This window comes from Cynocephalus volans, chromosome X (genome assembly GCF_027409185.1).
Source record: "Cynocephalus volans isolate mCynVol1 chromosome X, mCynVol1.pri, whole genome shotgun sequence".
In the NCBI taxonomy this organism is placed as follows: Eukaryota; Metazoa; Chordata; class Mammalia; order Dermoptera; family Cynocephalidae; genus Cynocephalus; species Cynocephalus volans.
In genome coordinates this window covers 149,361,596-149,381,793 of record NC_084478.1, presented here as the reverse complement: position 1 = coordinate 149,381,793, position 20,198 = coordinate 149,361,596, and the positions used below count along the sequence as shown (strand labels likewise).

Genomic DNA, 20,198 nt, shown 5'->3' with positions numbered 1-20,198 from the left:
CCTGCGCGGCAACAGACGGCTCGCTGATTGGCGGTGAGTGCGGGAGGTGAGGCCGTGCGGAACCACGCCCCCTGCAGGGACGCCCCCCAGCGGCAGGACGCAGCAGTACCACTGTGCCCTGGCTGTGGGTGGCTGTCTAGGGCCTCTGTATTCACCCAGGGCTCACTGTCCCAATGGGGGGCTCATGAAGGGGGCAGGGGAACTCCTCTTCCAGCTGATCTTCCCCAGGGCTTCGGCCAGCTTGCGGGGCTTCTGGGACACTGTGCTCTGCTGCCTGTAGGATTTCAACATCTCTCTGCCATCCCGCACTTGCCCTTTGATCCGCAACCAGGCGGCTTCCTGCAAAAGCTTCTCCCGGCCAATCTGGGCACCCAGTGGGAGCTGGGCGTCCGAGACGCCAGTCTTATGCTGGGTGGCATCAGATCTCTGCTAGAAGGTGGCTGCACGTGGTGCCTGGCTGAGAAACCTCGGCTGGGTCACAACTTGAGATCAGACTCTTCCAACTCCTCTTCTAGCCTTGAGCCTTCCCTTCGCAGCCACCCAGCGCTTCTGCAAGACCTCGCCCAGGGAGGTGTGTGCCTTCTTGCACCTCCCAACCAGCCCAGAGCATCGTAGACTCTGCCGTACCCTTAAGTCCGTTCATTTCTTGGCTACTACCCAGAAGGTTGTCCATTTCAACTTCTTTTCCAACTGTTCACATAGCTCCCCTCGATTTTCTGTTTTTATGCTCCGAATGACCACCTGAAGGCTGTGGAGATCAGTGAATAAACGTGCTCAGCTGTATGAGACTGGCTTCCCCACAGAAAGGGAAACAGAAGCAACGGGGTATATGTGTCTGCGTGTGTGCACGTGTGTGCATGTGTGATATGTAATATTACATGTCATATATGTTTAAGTGGTGTTATTTAATCTTTATTTATAAATAACGCATGTATATTTTAGGTTATTTATTTTACGGAATCAACTCCCACATTGTGGGGGCAAACAAGCTGAAATATATAGGGCAGGCTCTCCATTCAGGAAAGGGTTGATGTCACAGTCTTGACTTTCCAATACTGTTTAAATAGCAAGCCTTCAGGCCAGGAACTGAAACGGGTCTTGAAGTTGCATTCTTGCGTTAGAAATTGTGTCGTCAATGAATGGTGCTGAGAAAACTGAATATCGACATGAAAAATAATGAAAGTGGATCCTTATCTGACACCATATAGAAACATCATCTCAAAATGGATTAAAAATCTCAACATAAGACCCGAAACTGTAAAATTCTTTATAGAAAATATAGGCAGAAAGGTCGTCGATGTTAGCCTTGGCAATAATTTTTTGATTGTCACGTCAGAAGTTTAGGAACCGAAAACAAAAATAAACAAGTGGGACTCCATCAACCAAAATGGCTTCTGAATAGCCAAAGAAACAATTAAGAAAGTGAAGAGACAGTCTACAGATTGAAAGAAAATATTTGTGAAGCACATATCTGAGAAGGGTCAATATCCAAAATATGCAGGCGACTCACACAGCTCAATAGCAAAGAACAATGCAGCCCAATTAACAAATGTTTGAAGGATCTGAACAGATCTTTCTCCAAAGAAGACTTACAAATGGCCAACAGGTTTATGAAAGGTGCTCAACATCAGTAATAATTGGGGAAATGAAAATCAAAATCACAATCAGATCTCACTTCATGTCTGTTGGGATGGCTATTACCCAAACGTCAAGAGGTAACAGAAAGGGCAAACCTTGTACACTGTTGGTGGGAATGTAAGTTGGTACAGTGATGATGGATAACAGTGTGAAGGTTCCTCAGAAAATCAAATCAAAACCAGAACTACCATATGATCCAGCAATCCCTCTGTTGAGCACATGCCCAAAGGAAATTCATTCAGTGCCTCACAGAGATATCTCTAGTCCCAATTAGTGTTAACTCATTGTTCCTACCGGAAACAAGCATTTCTAATTAGCAGAATATGTTTTTCATATTCCTGGCATCAAATATTTATTCTATCCATCTTTTCTTGTTCCCCATCATGTGATTCCCTAAGTACTACCACCCATGTAGAGAACTAGCTCACTACTGCAAGAAGAAATGAGAAATGTGGAGAAGAATGATGTGACTTTTCTCTTCCTGTCCAGTTATTCTAGTTTATGGAGGTAGGTCTAATTAAACCTTACCTTGGTAACTCCACTTACTATATCAATAGTACTAACTCAACATTCGCTAAAGAAACAGGAACCTAGAGTTGACTAGAATGTGTTTTTCAAGTTCCCATATTCAGCAAGTTTTTTACAGTAATTTCTAGTTGACTCATCATATTTGGCTAAGAACCACTAAATATCTAGAATAGTGGCACATTATTTCAATAAGTAATGAGAAGTAGTGTTGAAAAGAATGTGTTTTTCCTCATAGTGGATTCATCTATTTATCTCCAATTAATTATTCACCTGGGTAAAGGAGATGCCTATGGCATGAGCTAATATTTCTAACACTAATTAAGAATTTTGAGTTAAAAAAATGGTTATGCAACTTCCTGGAATAAACCGGTATTCATCAGCAGTGATTCCTTAGTCTATATATTTCTAGCCATTTCTAGCATCAACTATATGAATTATGTATTTACCAACTGATGTTGGTAGTTAAGACTTTATCATCCCTACAGAAATAAATAATAAAAAGATAAGGATGGGTTTCCCCTGCTTTGTGGAGTATGAATAAGGCAAATGTACTTCACAGGGCCTGCTTTTCCAAAGCCTTGCAGTTTCAAATATTGACCTTACCAAGGACTGGAAATATTCCCCAGGCTACATAGTCTCTGTTGTGAGATCAAGAATTGTAACACAGCAAGATTGCTGGCTCAAAGGCAGACAGGTTACTGATTGATATGTAAAAACACTGGGAAATTGCTATAAGAAGGCAGTGTTTGCTAAAATCAAGCTATTGTTGCAAATTGCATTATGGAATGTCACCTTGCTTGTCTTATTGAATGTTACCAGCTTTTATTGTTAAACTTGTTTATGTATACTTAGCAAAAACCACACCTATGTTCTCTTCCTGTAACTTCCTGGTCTGGAGAATAAATGCGGGAAGAGAACCCCAACTCGTGGTTGATTTCCCAAATGGAAGGAATACCCCGTTCTTGAGGGTTCTTGGAGATTAACCACTTTTTGCGGCTTCTCACTGCTCAGAAGAGATGGGCTTTGAGTAATCATTGGCAGCTCCATCACACCGGTGTATAGGGGTGACAGATCCATGGGAGGCAAAGCAACACTGCTTGGCATCCCATAGTTATTCAAGTTATCCCCAGTTAGCCCTAACAACTTTTTTCCTAGGTAACACTCAGCATTATCTCTTCTTCTAATTTTTTTTATTCCAACTAGAACTAATGATTAAGAGTTGAAAAGAACATGACTTTTAGGTGAAGGCTTCCCTTGTTATTTTAGTGTTTGCTGGCTGTTTTTTTTTTTTTTTTTTTAAACAAGTTTCATGGGAAAACTCAGTAAAGAAGAGCTAATTTATTAGTTCAACAACAACAACAAAATTAATCTGCAAAGAATATTTTTCTACTACTTGCATTTCACTTATTATTCATATTGTCTGCATTTTACTACTAACTTGGGAAGCATGACTTGCCTATATTACTAACTCATTTTCTCAACAATAAATAAGAAGTGTTGAGAAGAACGATTTTTTCAATTCCTGTATTCAACTAGTTTTTCTAGTTATGGTTATTTATTCCTAGTAAACTAATTACCTGAATACAGCCAGCTAGGGAAGTTGATAGGTAGGTCGATAGACAGGTAGATAGAGAGAGCTATAGACAGAGCTAACACACTATCAAACAAGAATTAATAATTTATACCTGAGAAAAATCTAATATTTTTTCTTTTTTCCTTTACCCAGTTATTCTAATTGTCTCCAGTTATGCCTTGTTAACTACTTACATATTTACAAAAACTCTGTAGAGTATTAACTCATTGTTTTATAGGAAACAACAACTGAGACTTGAGAAATGTGTGTTTTCTCTTCCATTCTCCTATTCATCCTATTTGCTTCTGTTCATCTCTAGTTAACTAGTTTTTCAAGGAGCCACACCCATCTGTAGTACTCCCTCAGTTCAACAAAATGCGAGAATTTGAAGTTGAAAAGAATGTGATATTCAGCTTTCTGGCTTCAACTAGTTGTTTAGTAGTTATCAGTTGCACTAAGTCAATATTATGAAAACATAAGAATTTAGATCAGACAAGACTGTTTACTATTTTCAAAAGCCTATATATAATCTTGTTTTAGAAATTATGTCTAATACATTAGTTTAAGTACTGCTGATTGTGTTAATCACTAACACATTATTTCAAGCACATAGAAGAAGCTAGAGTTGAGAGCACAGTAATGTGTTTTCTATTCCCTCCCTTGAAATAGTTAACTACAGGTAAATTATTAGTGAGAAACCATTAATTATATACAGTAATAAAACTATATCTCAACATGAGATGAAAAGTTAGATTTAAAGGTTTTGAGCCCTTTTCCGCCTGTTGTCCTTGTTATCTCTACTTACTGCTAGCAAACTGGTTACATAGGTACTACTTGATACCTGCAGTACTTGTTTTTCTGAGAAAAAAATGTAAAATGTTAGATTTTAGAAGAAACTCATTTTAAATTTACTCACTTAAAATATTAATTCTGGTTATCTCAATTTTTTTTCAGTATGACTAGCTATCTACATCCCACTAGTCTCTATATAACCAATGCCTTACATCAGCAAGATATAAGAATAGCACCAACTATTTCTCTAGGTGTTTCTCGTTATCTCTAGTAAAATTGTGACCTAGCTAGCGATAGTACAGTCATCACAATCTAATCACTTCTTAAAGGCCTCACATCTCAATTACCATTATAGGATTTCCTACCCTCTTAATGGAGATCAACTTTCGAACACATGAACTTTTAGGGTACATATTCTGCCCACCGCATAATACTTACTTTTATACCCAACTAATTATTCCCAAAGGAAATCAGGATTTAGAATCGGGAAGGATGATTTTCTTCATCCTATCACCCTATACTTATGGATATTTATTTGTATTACTATTTATATATTACCTAGGTACCATTACACATCTACAGGACTACCTCATTGTTCCATCAAGAAATGAGAAATTTGAGGGGACAGCCCATGGCTCACTTGGGAGAGTGTGGTGCTGATAGCACCAGGGCTGCGGGTTCAGATCCCTATGTAGGGATGGCCAGTTGGCTCACTTGGGAGAGTGTGTTACTGACAACACCAAATCAGGGGTTAGGATTCCCTTACTAGACATCCTAAAAAAAAAAAAAAAAAAAGAAAGAAAGAAATAAGAAATTTAAGTTGTAATTTCAAATTTCAAATTTACGAGGTAAGAATTTTGAGGGTAAAAGAGTGGTTGTTTTATCTATACAATAGTTAACAATGGCTGTTTTTAACTCTACAATAGTTAACAATGGCTGTTGTTAACTATACAGTAGTTAAAAATGGCTGTTGTTAACTATAATCTCCACGCTATGCATTAGATCTCCAGAACTTATTCTTATTGAATAACTGAGACTTTGTACCCTTTGAGTGTAGTTAACAATACTGTACTGTATACTTTAAACTTGTTGAGAGCATAGATCTTTACTGTTCTGTGTATGCTGTTGTAGTTGGAGGCAGCACTCTATAAATGTCAAGTATATCCAGTTGATTGCTGGTGTTGTTGAGTTCAGCTATGTCCTTCACAGTTTTCTGCCTGCTGGATCTGGCCACTTCTGATATCGGCGTTTAAAGTCTCCATCTAAGATAGTGGATTCATCTCTGTCTCCCTACAGTTCTTTCAGTCATTGCCATGTAATGTGATATGTGGTTAAGTGCTTACACATTAAGGATTGTTATGTCTCCTTGGAGCACTGAACACCTTTATCCTTATGTAATGCACTTCTTAATCCTTGATAACTTTCCTTGATTGGCAGTATGCTCTGTTTGTGATTAAGATTGCTGCTCCTGCTTTCTTTTGATGAGTGTTAGCATGGTATATTTTTCTCCATTCATTCACTTTTAGTCAATACATTTCTTTATATTTAAACGGGATTTCTTGGAGACAAAATATAATTGCATCTTGTTTTGTGATCATCTCTGACAATGTCTGAATTTAATTGGTGTATTTAGTCCATTCATATGTAAGGTGTATTTGGTGTATTTAGTCCGTTCATATTACTGGTAGAGGTGGATAAATATCTACCGTATTTGTTAGTTTTCTATTTGTTGCCCCTGTTCTCTGTTCTTAGTTTCGTCTTCCACTATTAACTGCCTTTTGTGGTTTAAATGATTCCATTATCTGTCCTTTCTTAAAATATTTCTTGTACTTCCTTTACTACCTTTTTTAGTGGATGCCCTAGAGTTGGTCATACACACTTACAACTAACGCAAGTCCACTTTCAATGACTGTGTACCACTTCATGGGGTGTGTGAGCACTGTGTATAATAATAGAGTCCTAATTCTTCCAACCTGTTCCACGGACATGCCCTTCACTTATGTATAAGCAGATATAGGCAAAATACATACGTATAACAGATCTTTCATGCATATAACATGAACAAATCATTCATAATTGCCTCCATTTAACTATTATGTTGGACAAAGTATTACCTGTCAGTTATTGTAAGAATTACAAAAATGAAAGTTTTTATTTCACCTTCACTTATTCCTTCTTTGATAGTCTTCCTATCTTTATGTACATCTGTGTTTTTGACCTGTATCACATTCCTTCTGTCTAAAGGACTTTTAACACGTCTTTCAAGGCAGGACACTGGCAACGAATTCCCTTAATTTCTATTCTCCGAGAAGGCCTCTATTTAGCGTTCACATTTGAACGATAATTTTGCAGGGTAAAGAATTCTAGGTTTGGCATACTTCTCTCAACAATTTAAAAATTTCACCCTACTCTCTTCTTGCTTGTCTGCTTTCTGAGGATAAGTTGGATGTAGTTCTTATCCTTGTTCTTGTACAGGTAAGGTTTTCCCCCCCTTCTGTCTTGTTTCTGGAATTTTTTTTAAATTTTAATTGTATGTAGTTTGACCTAGGTGTAGCTTTCTGTGCACTTATGATGCTTGGTATTCTCTGACCGTCCTGGATATGTAGTTTGGTGCCTGACTTTAATTTGTGAAAATTCTCAGTCCTTACATTTTCAGTTTTTGTTCCTTTGGGAGGGGGTGCAGTTGTCTGGTTTGGGGATTTGAACCAGGACCTGGACACCGGGGACATGGAGCGATGGCGGACGGCGGGGAGATGCAAGGACAGGGCGAAGCCGAAGAAACTCAGGGAACCGAACTGCCCCAAGCGCGCCCATCCCGCCCGCTCACCTGTCCTGGCCGCTGTCTGCTGGCTCGGCTCGAGCAGGTCCTGTCCCGGTCTTTGGTCCAGCCTAAACGACCCAGCAGTTGACGACGCTGCAGGCCATGCCCGCCCTACTCCCATGGCCACACGGGTCTGCGCCACTTTGGCGAGTGCAGGCCCCGCCCCTCACTTCCCTGCAGCCTCTGCCGCCCTTGGGGACTTTGGGCTCTCTAGCCCAGCCCCCCGACGCGCAGCACAGCCCCGCCCACTCCCATGACTGTGACGCACGAGTGACGCCAGCGTGACGCCAGCGGGGCTGCTGACCAGGCGTTCTTGCTGCCACCACCCTGTTGCTAGGAAACCGTTGCTAGGCTTGTGTTGACAGGCCGGGGCCGCCCGCAGGCCTTCCCCTCCCACCTCCCGGTGCCGGCTGCGCCCGCCATGGACGACTCTGCGGTTATGTCGGACCCCGAGCTGGACGCCCTGCTGCGCTATTTCATCCAGCACGCGAACGTCTTGGGTACGCAGCGCCCCGCGGCGGTCGGGTCCCCTCCCGGGACATACTCCCCGCGTTTCGTCCCGCTCCTTCCCTCGGACCCGTTACCCGTGTCCCCACTGCGCTCTCCCCCAGGTTTGAGGACCATAACTCTGACCGCCCTGCACCCCGTGTCTGGCCAGGCTCAACTAACAATCTTCAAGTACATGACCCACAGGCGAAGGAGGCTTTCGTCCTCTAACTCGTCTGCCTCCTCCTATGGGTTCTCCAGTGAGACCCAGCCCCAGGGGCCCGCCTGGCCGCCCATGGGATGGGAACGGGGCATGGGCGACGGGGAGGATGGGTCGGGAGTGTGGGGAAAGGGCGTTGGCCGATTAGGCCGCTGGGGAGAAGGGAGGAAAGCCTGTGAGGCACATGGACTGTTCCTCCTGCCCCATTCAGACTTGGATTCGGCTCTCAAGGGCTCTTCGGATATGCACAATCTGCCCAAGAAAGATGACACCTTACTTTACCAGAGCAAGGGTAAGGCAGGGATGGGGTGGGCACCCTGATATCTGAAGGCCACTCCGTCGGGGACCCCAGTCTTAGGGAGAACCTGAGGCCCCAACACCCACCACCTCTCAGCAACCCTAGGAGGGAGAAACTTTGTCATAGGCCCGTAATGTGATTCAGATTAGGTCCATTGGACCAGGCAGGGCATACCGATGCTTCCTCTGCTAACCATGCCCCCGTTCATAAGGCTGTAATGACGAGTACTGTGAGTAGAGTTACCTGACCGCCAGGGCTTCCAGGGAGGCCGATTCTGTGGGTACATCCAAGGGATTCCACCAGCCAGTGACTTCGCTCTCAGATGCTGACACCTTCAACCACCAGGCGAGCTGGCTGTCAGGCATCCTGTACTTTGATCCGACCTGAGGGGACCATAGCTGGGTTTGGGCAAATACAGTGCAGGAGGGGGGACACTGGGTGCACCCTTCATTCTCCAGGGAGAGTTACGGTCAGTAGACACCTGTTTGGTCAGGGCCCTACTTTGGGGAGCCGTGAGAACTATTTGACTAGAGAGCATGGGAAGGCACATGGCCTGGACCCTGGTCTGAGATCTAGACTCATGCTCTTTCTGAGAATCCTTAAATTAGAAAGGAGGGTGCTGGGGCACAGGCAGCCAGGACAGTCACTGAGCGAGTGGTAAGGCCCCACAGACAAAAGGCCGGGAACTCAGAAGGTTCTGGAAGGGGCAGGTCCCTGGCCTTTAAGCAATGGTCTGAGTGGGCTGGCCAAGGAAGTTTAGACTGCGGAATATGATAGGGCCATGGTGATCCCACCAACCAGTTCCCTCACCCTGATTTGCTTCTGCAGATTCGAGATGACAGTCTTTTGTCTTCTTCTGAAAAGGACAGCAAGGACAGGTGAGTAGTGGAGAGGCCCAGGGACGGGGCTGGTTCTGGGCCCAGGCTCTCCTGGCCCACTTGCTCCCCTCTTTTGCCTCAGGGAACACCCCGTGTATGGTTTGGATAGTGCCTACCAGAGCATCGCACACTACCACCACATTTCTAGCATTTCCAAAAGCTGCCACGACCTGTCCTATTTTCCTACATCCTCATCCTCCTCTTCTTTATCCTCATCTTCATGTTCCTTCTCTTCATGTCTCACCCGATACACCATCCCGTCAGGAAAGCAGGCCCTTAGGGTCCCGCTCTGGGGCCAGCTTCTGGTTTTCCTGCTCTTAAATGCCATCCTACTCTTCGTTTACTACTACTGGAAGCTTCGAGAGGGCAACCCCTTCTGAATGGAGCCCTGACGGTTTTTGGCTTCAGAGCCAGTTCTTCTCAGAAGTGCTGGCTGATTTCTTCAGCAGTGTTTGATGGGGGTGGGGGTGGGGGTGTTCCCTGTGTTCTAGCTTTGGGAGGCTGGGCCTAGCCCGAGGCAGTGTTTGTTCTCCCTGCCTTGTCCTGCCAGGGAGGCAGCAGACTCAGGCCCTCCAGTGTATGGTGGTCCTGGGCTTGCGTTCCTCTGGAGCCTCCTGTCCCTGGTTGCGTGTGACCCTTAAGGCCTGGGAGGTAAAGAACTCACTCCCAAGGAGAATACGGTTGTTGTCATGCATGCCTCTTGCTCATTGACACCTTGTTGGCCAAAGGCCTCCCTGACTTTGTTTTCATGGACACACAATAAAAAGACCATTTATTTGTAATATATCGGCTCTTCGTGCTGGGGGAGGGGTTGGGCTCCCATGACATGGGGCCTCTGGTCTTGTATCTCAAGAATCACTATCCGGCTTTGCATTTTTGTTTTGGTCTTGGGATGGGGATCAAATGCTACCCATAGATATGTTCTTAGATTTATTGTGGGTTTTATTCCTTAACTCATTCCCCAAAGCATTTACAGTGTGCAAAGGTTACATGCAAATAGTACGCCATTTATGTAAGGGACTAGAGCTTCAGTGGATTTTGTTATGGGGGTGGGGTGGGGGGGTGGGAGTGTCCTGGAACCAATCCACCAAGATCCTGAGGGATGCCTACTTATAAAATTAACTATAGTATATCAAAGTGTGTGGAGAGAACCCAGTTGGAAATGCAGCATAAATTTCTGTGGTGTTCCAACCTCAGCATCCAAGGGCACATAGCTGGTGGAGCATTCCTGAGCTCCTGGAATTGCTGCTTATTTAGTGACACAAGGGAAAAAGTTTCAAGGACTCTGAAGTTCACCAAAGGGTGCATGAATCCATTGACCATACACACATGCGTGCACCTGCTCCCCCATACACATGCCATGCCCTTCTTTCCCTGTTTATCTAGTTATATGCCCCATCCAGCCCTATAAACACTCCTTTACCGACCCCTTTAGTTCCTTTGCCTCTCTCTCCCTCCAGTGCCCTTGTGTGTCTACAGCCCCATGCCTCTCTGAACCCCACAGGGCCAGCCTGCTTCCCAGCTGTGCTGGAAGAGCTGAATGTTGTTGGGGGCCATCTCTCCCTAGCGCTGGCTGGCTGAATTTTGGTGGCCAATTCCCTGGTATTATACTCCTCATCCCTCTCTCCAAAAGCACTCTTTCACCCCTTCTTCTCTATTCAAACTACCAACATTCCTGCTGATGACTTTGCCCAATAGTTCACTGAGAAAACAGGTGCAACTGGCTGAGAACCACGTCATCCTCCCACCATCAAACCTACTCACTATCTGTGTCTGGGTCCCTATTCACTGCTCTGGCCCGGTGGCAAGGGATGAACTGCCTCTGCCCCTACAAGGCCAACTCGTGTGCTTGTCCCATCTTCCATCCTTTATGTCACCTGCTTAGAAGGCCCTTTTGTCCTCACATCCCCTTCTAGTGACAAACTTGGTGCTTGCGCCCCTTTTCTATGTGTATGTATATCAAAATTTCATGTTGAACACCTTCGCTTTATACAGTAAATAAATAAACAAAGTCCTAAACTCACTGCTAAAGTCATCTACACAACCTTTCCCTGCTCTCCCTACTCCATCCGCTCCAGAGGGACCATTTGAACTCCTGGGAGTGTGGAGGGGAAGATGAATTAGGGACAGAAATGGCACATGGGACTCTTGGGACACATGATGACATCCTTAGGCTCACCGAGTCCTGGCCTTCAGAGTAGGAAGGAAGCGGAAATTTTTCTTCATTATAAAGAAGGGGAAGCTGACCCCTGAAAAGGAAACGGACTTGCCCTACATCCCCCAGTGATGGGGCTGCATAGCCAGGACTGAAACACGTTCACTTCCTTATGTCTCAATGATGCCTTCAATTATCACAGTGGTTTCTTTTGTGGTCTCTATGTTTTTGTCCCAAAAGTAATGACATGAATTCTTATATGCAAAAAGTTCAAGCTGTCCGGATTTATATGGAGTAAAATATAAAAGCGTGCCCTCTTGCAGGCCCATACAGGGCATTTCTCTGCCCAGTGCTACCCACTGTCAGTGATGACAGTGTCAAGTCACACTGCACCAAACCACCTCTCAAGAGTTTGCTGCACTTTCAGAGACTCTCATTTGTCCTGGAGGTGAAATTGCCTTGGGCTAGTCAGCAGCAAACCTCAGGGAGCTTAACATCCACTTGGGGAGTGTACAAAAAACAACCATATTGCATACTTTAAGAGCCAAGGTTTTATGTCATGTGAGTTTTATCTTGGACAAAGGTCACAACAGGCTTTGTGGGATGTCACCAAGGACCAAGCTATTGAATCAGAGGTGGCAGAGTCCACATTTTACTCCACACATATCTCGACAGCTTGGCAAGCCATGTCCCCTCCCTTCCATTTGCAACGTGTCTCCTCTCCTGGCCCCAGTGCTAGGAGAGGATGTGTGAGTCACCCAGCTCCTGGGTGCAGCACAGACAGAGGGTCTGGAGAGAAGGGGAGGACCTGGCTTCTTTGTGCAGGGACAGGGACTTGGAGGAAGCAGAGCCCCAAGGCACTGGTGAGGAAGGAGGCAAAGGAGGAGAAAGTGGGTCTGCCTGGGGTAGGAGGTGGGGGCACTGTTCCTGCAAGTGGCAGGGGCTGCCCCTGGACAGTGTCCGGTGCCCGAAGGTCTCAGAACCCCTGGCCCCCCAACAAAGAAGGGGGCACTCGGGCCCTCTGTGGGGTGATGCGGCATGAAAGTGGGCTTCGGTCCAGGTCAGGGTGGGACTGAATGGGATCGGTGCGACGCTGCCGTCCCAGCCAGGGTGGTGTGAATTCCAGCTGTCCAGTCTTGTCAACATAGAAATGGAAGACCCCCTTCTCCCCATGTGCAAGTCAGGGGATGGGTGTGCAACAAGTTTGGACTTGGGACAGCCACGCAGACCCTAGAGTCTCTCAGGAAATGCAGGAGAGACAAGGTACATGGCCTCAGGCTGCAGGACCCCAGCTGGGAACTGTGCAGCAGCGGCCTGGGTAGAAGTAGGAGCTGGCTCTGAGCGGCCATGCTTGTGGGAGAGGGGGTGTGGGAGGCCTGTCCCGGGGACTGTCCCCTGACAAGGTTGTGGGCCTCCAACAACAGGCGATGTGCTTGGCTCTGGGACAAGGAAGCATCTTCCTGGGAACACCGAGTGCAGCTCGGTGGGGGACAGGAGCTCCTTGTTTCAAACCATGTGGATGCTGCCGGCTGATGGTGGGGGGCGGGAGGCCCATGGTGTGTCCTATGGCCTGGCGGGGACCACCTGGGTGTGCAGTGCTCCTGTGGGCAGTGGACCTGCCACAAGCCTGGGGCCCTAGCCAGGCCTCCACCATCAGGTTATTAGGGAGATGGTCAAAGGCATCCACCGAGCCATGTGCAGATCCCCCTGGCCCTGTAGGAGGACCCCTGCCTTCCTGCACAAGCTCATCTTGTCCCCCTTCCCACATGCCCTGGGTCCTTCTCCACAACCACTAGACTGTGCCAGGCCCCCTTCAGACTCCTCCTTGGCCTCTGCTGGGAAGCTGGACTCCCGGGGTGGGGCTGGGGGTGGGGGCACAACTCTTTTCTGACACACACCCCCACTGGCCCTATCGGTCTAGACCCCTCTTTCCCCGTGTCTCTGCTGCAGTTCCCCACAGCGGGCTGGGACAGGCAGGGTGGGGATCAGAGCCTGCATCTCCAGGGCCCTGGTCTGGTGGCTTTCTGGAGCAGGTGCTGGGTCAGGTGAGGTGAACGGACCTGATCAAGTTCAGCCTTAGCCTCTGTCAATCTCTTCCTTTCCAGTTTGGGCAGAAACGCCCCCAAGCCTGGTCTGGCACAGGGGTGGCCTCAGGTGCCTGTGTGGGAGCAGGTGGGGAATGAAGACCAGGCCCCCCAGGCTGGGCCACCTGCCGCAAGGAGCACAGGATCCCGCAGATGCCTGGGAAACCACAGCCACTGAGAGATGGAAGTCGAGAGCTCACGCCACCTGAGTCACTATAAATCTCTACTTTCAGCTACGCAGCCCCAGAAAGTTACCCTCTCATAAGTCTTACAAACTTTTTCTATTGCTACCTTTTATGCTTTCTCATTCCTCTTAGTTGTGGAAGAGATCGCATATTTGGTTTTTAATTCCTCCACAGCACTTCACATGGTACGTTTTGTGTAGTACAAATGACATCATTATTTTTTGAGTGAATAGTGAACATTTAAAACAGAAGCTATGTTTTTCTTAACTTAAAGAGGTCCCATGACAGGCCATTTTATTCCTTCTTAGGAATCATGGTACCGGAACTATGAGTGAAAATAAATGGGCCATTACCCCCTAAAAAGTGATGGTATTTTATGGTTTGGGACTGCCAGTCTTTTTCTGTCTTTGTTCCATCTTGACCAGAACTGTTCATCAACCCATTTTTCAGAGTTAAGTATAAAACTATTGCATCTCCCATAATATTAGTCTTTCACTCAAATCCGACATTTAGAAATTTCTTGAGTGGGTATTTTTATCTCCATGTATTTACTATAACATTTTAAGTTGAAATAAATAACAAGCCTATGTATGAAAAGTTGTGCCTTTTGAAGTGTAATTTTACCTGTTTAGAACGTGACATGAAAGTAGCTTATGACTGAAGTGGACTTTTTGTTTTAGGCTCTCAAGGACTTGGATGGGAATGATGAAAGTCTCCTTATTGATGAACAAAGTGAACTTAACAAAGACATGGCCATGTTGCAGCAAAACATTATGATGGGAACTGTAAGTAGTGACTCTTTAATATTAGAGACTAAGGGAGGGTGTGGGCACTGGAACACTTTGTGGAGTTGCGTATGAGAATTACGTACATTTCATTTTCTGAAACAGCATCAGCAAGAAATGGCAATTATTGAAATATCTCTTCAATCTCTGTTATTCTGAAGACTCTGAAGAAGGAACTTGAACCTCAGTTATATGACACAAGTATAACATTAGCTACACTAAACTCCATTACAGTGGCTTAGAAATTCTAGTATAATTCAGTATATCTTGTTTATCATTAGTTTCTTCGTTCAATGCAAGACCACATTGCTGTTAACCAGCGAGTGTACCCTCAACAGTTACGTGAATACCAAAGTTGCATATATCAGGCTTCCAGCCCTTCGATAGTAATGGTGACTTTTTCTCCCTAAACCTGTCAGTTAACTTTTAGCAAGAATGACGGGCCGACCCCGTGGCTCACTCGGGAGAGTGCAGCACTGGGAGTGCAGCGGCGTTCCCGCCACGGGTTCGGATCCTATATAGGGATGGCCGGTGTGCTCACTAGCTGAGCGCGGTGTGGGTGAAGCCAAGCCAAGGGTTGCGATCCCCTTACCGGTCACAAAAAAAAAAAAAAAGATGGATGACTTAATTTTAGGTTTGGCCTCAGTGGATCGCTATCAGTCCCAAGAGGTAGAAAGCACAAGCATTGAAGGTTAAATTGTTCTTTCTTTAGGAAAATATAAGAGAAGACAAAATCAATTTTATCTGCTCACACTTGTGTATTACGAATCATGTTACAGAGCCAATTTCAATGAAAATTTGATTTCAAAAGAAAACCTATTCTATGGACGTAAAAATGATTAAAAGAAACTTCTGTTTGTATTTTTGAAGCAAATTAAAGTGCTAAATATTTTCGAGACAACTGAACGAGATAAATAAATACCAGTGCTGAGCCATGGGTTTCTGAATATGTCATTTTCACAGAGACACCAAAATGTCATTTAATTGGTTTTGGTCCACTATATATGACACCTGCTCTTAGCATTGATTTAGGAATTTTACTAATGTATATGTATAATGAATTATTTGTGCTTTATGTATTTTACATCTATTTTTAAAGGTAAATTGTTGAGAGTGCTTTGCTTTCTACTTATAATATTCAGTAGTATGTGGAAGTGTCAATGCACATGCATCTAAAACCTTGAATCGATAATTCTCATACATTTCCTTTTGTAATGTGCACTTTATACATTTAACAATATGCACAGTCTTCATTTTATTTAATAACTATGAAATTGTTTGAGAATATATTTCAAACAACTTAGTAAAATGTCTTCTTTTATTGAGTTACTGAAGTTGCTTTCACGAACCATTCAAAATAAAATAGTCCCACTCGTAGAAGAGCCGGGGTCCTGGGGCCTGGGGTCTGCCTGCTGTTTCTCACCCTCCCTTCAACTTCTACCCACTTATTCCTGGGGCTGCCCGAGTGCCCTGGTGACCCAACCAGGCACTGCCCCATGTCATGTCAACGGGTTCTGTGCATCCCAGGGGCTCCCATAGACCATCACGGCCCCTGCCCCTCACTTCCCCCAATGTTAACGTGGCCCCTGTGTCCCCTCATCCCCACCTCCATCCCAGCCCAGGGTGGCCCAGCCGTCAATTGCCCACAGCAGAAGCGAGACTCAGCTGCAACATCCAGAGAACTTTACTGACAAGAAAAATCTGCTGAACCACTGAGGAGAAGGGGACATTACAGAGAGGACATCCCAACAGCCACGAGAGGTCATGGGTCCCGGGGACCCCTCCTCCTGGGGTTCCTGACCAGGTGCCACATCTGCTGCTCACACTGTGGCCCTAACACCTTCTCCCTTCCTTAGGGCTCCCCGATCTGCCTCTGGCCAGGACGGTGGACTCTGGCAATGTCCACTCACTTGAGTAAACCTGCTCCTGGTTTGACCCTCTGGGCCAGTGTTCTGCCCTATGGCCTGCACAGGACAGTCACAGGACACTGGAGAACATGGCAGGGAACACACCAAGGAGCCGAGTAAACTGAGGCATGAGTAAGAGCAGGGTGGACATCAGAGCTCAGAGACTCCGGGGGGAAATGCTCAGTTAAGGTCACACACATCCCCACAAGAACAGGCAGCCAGTGGCCTAAATCTTCACTGAGAAAGCGGAGGTGGAGCTAGCGACACTGGACAAGAGCGAGCAGAGCCTTGGCTCCTGGCCTGGAAGCTCACAGCACGTGCCCAGGCCCAGAGGTGGCTGACCCGGTAGGCCAGATCGCGCCCCAGATGGACACGAGGCTCATGGCTTTGCACAGACAAGATGGCGGTGGGGGTTGGGGAATGGGAGCGCTTGCTTGACACGGGAGTCACCTCGGGGCCAACACAGATAAGGGTGGGCTTCACAGAACAGGGAACAGCCTGACCCAGGACTGGGAATGGGGGACCCCTCTTGGAAGACCCCGGCAGCTTCACCATTGAAATGGCCTCTTTCCCCCTAATGTTTCCCAGTCCAGTGCAGGTAGCAGCCATCTTCAAGTCCCTCATCCAGGCCTGGGACACACACTCAGGGCTGCCTCCAGGCCAGCTGCCCAAGGTGGCAGGGTGTGGGGCAGGGCTCGGCATCGGCAGGTGCTCAGCTATGGTCCACCATGCCAGTCCCAGTTTCTCCTTGCCTTCTCTCTCCTGTGGCTCTGCACAAACACAACAGAACGAGACAGCACCCCCACTCCTCCCTCCTCCCCTTGCTGCTCCCCCTCCTCCTCCTGCTCCTCCTGCTTTGGAACAAAAACTTTCCTGCACACCCAATCTGGCCTAAGCCAGCTGTGGGGACACTGGCCCACTGGATACCCAGCACCCCTGCCTGGGGGTCTTCTCCCAGTCTTTGGTCTTTTTGCCCACTGAGCCCTGTCAGGACACAGGGGGAGAAAACTGCCTCTCAGCTGGCATGGGGATCCCAGGTCCTTTGCGTCCCCTGCCCTCAGCTCAATGGTGCTTTGTTCCTGGAGCTCCCCTAGAGCAGTGTAGTTGATCCTGAAGACAGGCTGGATCCTGCGGGCTCCACTCTGAGATGTTACTTTTCAGCTTTGCAGCTCTTCCTCACCAGCACTGATTCCTTCTGTCTGGGTCAGACCCTGGGCAGTCTCAGAGCACACAGGGTGGGCGTTAGGGGTTGGCCAGATGACTGGGCTGGTGCCTGGGCCAGAGCCCTCAGCTGTACATTCTTGAGCCTGTACTTTCCTGGTGTCCCCACCCGAGGCTCGGGCGCCCCATGTGCATCTCTGGCACCTCGTCAGGGCCGTCAGTGAGTCACATGGGGTTTGGTCTTGGTTGGTGGAGTCCCTTCCAGCTGGTGGAGGAGGAAGGGGCACAGCCTGGGCCTGGCTGCTCTGCCCCTCTGACTCACTCAAGTCAACTGTTGTTTTCCTGGGCTGCCCCTTCCCCTTGATAAAATGTCTCTGCTGCCTGCTAGGAGAAGCGGTGCCTGGATCTTCTGAGCCTACGCATCGTAGGGCTCATGGCCCCAGTCCCCATCTTGTTTCCCAATGCTGCTGTCTCCTGCTACAACCTGTGTCCTCCCCAGTGATGGAGGTTTGTCTTCAGCCGCGGCACACGCTGCCTGGCCACGGCCTTCTTCCCCAGTGCTGTGGCAGCACAGTAGTCGGCTGCGCTTCAGTGATCGGAGAGCCCCTTCCTGTAGGGTCTGGCTGCTGCTCTCGTCAAAAGAACCTGCCTGCATGGGGACCTGAGCTGCGGGGACTGCCTGCCCAAGGCCCCCGCTACTGCCTGCCAACCTGCGGCCTTCCAGTCTCTTCCTACAGGACTCTGCTTCTCCATCATCACAGCCATGGTGGCCTCCCTCTCCTCTTCATCTCGAATGACTTTCATTAACTCCATAAATATGGGGTGACAGTCTCACTGATCAAGGAGCTTGAGCTTGTGCTGGAGGGTGGTGGACATGCAGATCCGAGCTAGAAAATGTTTCAGATGAATCATGTCTGTGCTCTGCTCTAAGGGGCTCTGCTCCACGGCTTTCTGCAGCAGGGGTTCTAAGCGTAGCAAGTAAGCAGAGACTCTCTCCGGTCTTCTGAAAGGTCTGAAGAAACCTAAACTGAGAGCTTCTAAAGTCCTCTTTATCCCCAAAGATCTGCTTCAGGGCGTCCAGGCACTGCTCCACAGAGATAGAGTCATTGTGGGCCCAGAGCACCTGCATGATGGACAGGGCAGAGCCGCGTAAACTCTCCAGCAGACGCCACCTCTTCTCCACCTCAGACACTTGCCACATCTGCATCATGTCAGTGACCTGCTCCAGCCACACTTCAAAGGTCTTTTCGCCTGGGCCTGGGAAAGCACTTCCTGAAAACACTTTCGGTTTTTGGTACCACGTGCTATCTTCCAGAGGCTGCAAAACTGCTGGTCAGACTTGGCTCGAGCCCTCAGTGGACAAGGTGCTATAGGCCAGGGTTTTGGCCACGTCTACCACTCTTCGGCCCTCATCTTTCAGGAAGTTCTTAGGTCAATTGATAAATTGTTCATCTGGGTTCCGGGGTTCTACCAGCACTTCCCAGGTGCCCCCATTTCCTGGTATCTGATTAGGGATTGTAGCAAAATTGACAGTTAGCCAACTCGATGAGGACAGCCTTGGCATTGTCTTCCCTTAGGAACATTCTGCCCAGCACCCTGTACGCACACAGGGGCTTGAAGCCTGCCTTCATGGTCTCTTTAATTTCAGCCTCACTACACTCCACGGGGATGCCCACGATCAGCAGGGCCTTCCTGGGGTCCAGGCCCATGCCCTTGCACCAGTCCTCTAACAGTGTCTCCGCCATGGCTCTCACTGCCTACGGACTGATCTAATACTAGGGCACTAATCAGCTCAGAGCTTTACCAGGACTCAAATAATTCTGAGCCAATGCCAAGAAGGAAGGCAGAAGTGTCCCAGGTTTCCACAGCCTGTAATGCAAAGGGGTGAGAGCATCGTTAACACCCAACTCCCCACCTCCACCCAGAGCACCTCCTCTGCCCCCACCTCCCCATGCAGGGATTTAGTTCCTGATTCCCATGGCTCCTGCAGTTATTTTGTGGAGAGCAGAGTGTGGAGGGTCTCCCCAAGAAAATCTCCTCCACCTCAGCCCTCCTAGCTGAACTCCATTTTTTGTGGGTTCCTCCTTGAAATCTCTGGGCTGTGCATGCCTGTGGTGAAAAGGCCAGTGTCAGGAGGCAGGGCCTGATGCCTGGGGACAATCACAAAGCCCTGGAGGAAGGAGAGGGCAGGAAAATGCCCACACCCCCTGGGGCTCTGCTGCCCCACAATACCTGGCCCCCTCCTTGCCGGGGCAAAGGCTGGCAGAAGGAGCTGCAGAGCTCTCCTCTTTCTCAGAAAATTCCTGACAGATGAGAGAGATGGCTGGAGCTCTGTGCAGCACAATGAGAGGGGCGGGTATGGAGCGCGTGTGACGAGCTGCAGTGCTGCCATAGATGCCGAGAACAGTGTGGACCATGGGTTTCCATTGCAGGAGGATTTCTGCAGTAGTGTTAAGGCCCTCAAGGAGCAACAGGTGATGTCACCGGCTGCCAACCAATGAAGCATCTTAGCCACAAGGGGGTGCGTGAGGGAAGGGGCGGTGTGGGATGAGGTGGGCAGCAAGGGTGAGTGCTGAAAAACAAGAGCTTGTGCTTTCAAATTAGTGGAAGCTGGTATCAGGAGCAGAAAAGGGACCCAGAAAGGGTCTCCTCTGCTACACTGCAGGAAACAGACAACTCTTGCTGTA

The 20,198-nt window shown here is 47.6% G+C and overlaps 2 pseudogenes; one reads left to right on the top strand and one right to left on the bottom strand.

Annotated features, from left to right (window-relative positions):
- Positions 1-7,773: 7,773 nt before the first annotated feature.
- On the top strand, positions 7,774-9,614 carry LOC134367579 (emerin-like; annotated as a pseudogene).
- Positions 9,615-17,926: 8,312 nt separating this feature from the next.
- Positions 17,927-19,256, bottom strand: LOC134368465 (paraneoplastic antigen-like protein 5; annotated as a pseudogene).
- Between the last annotated feature and the right edge of the window lie 942 nt (positions 19,257-20,198).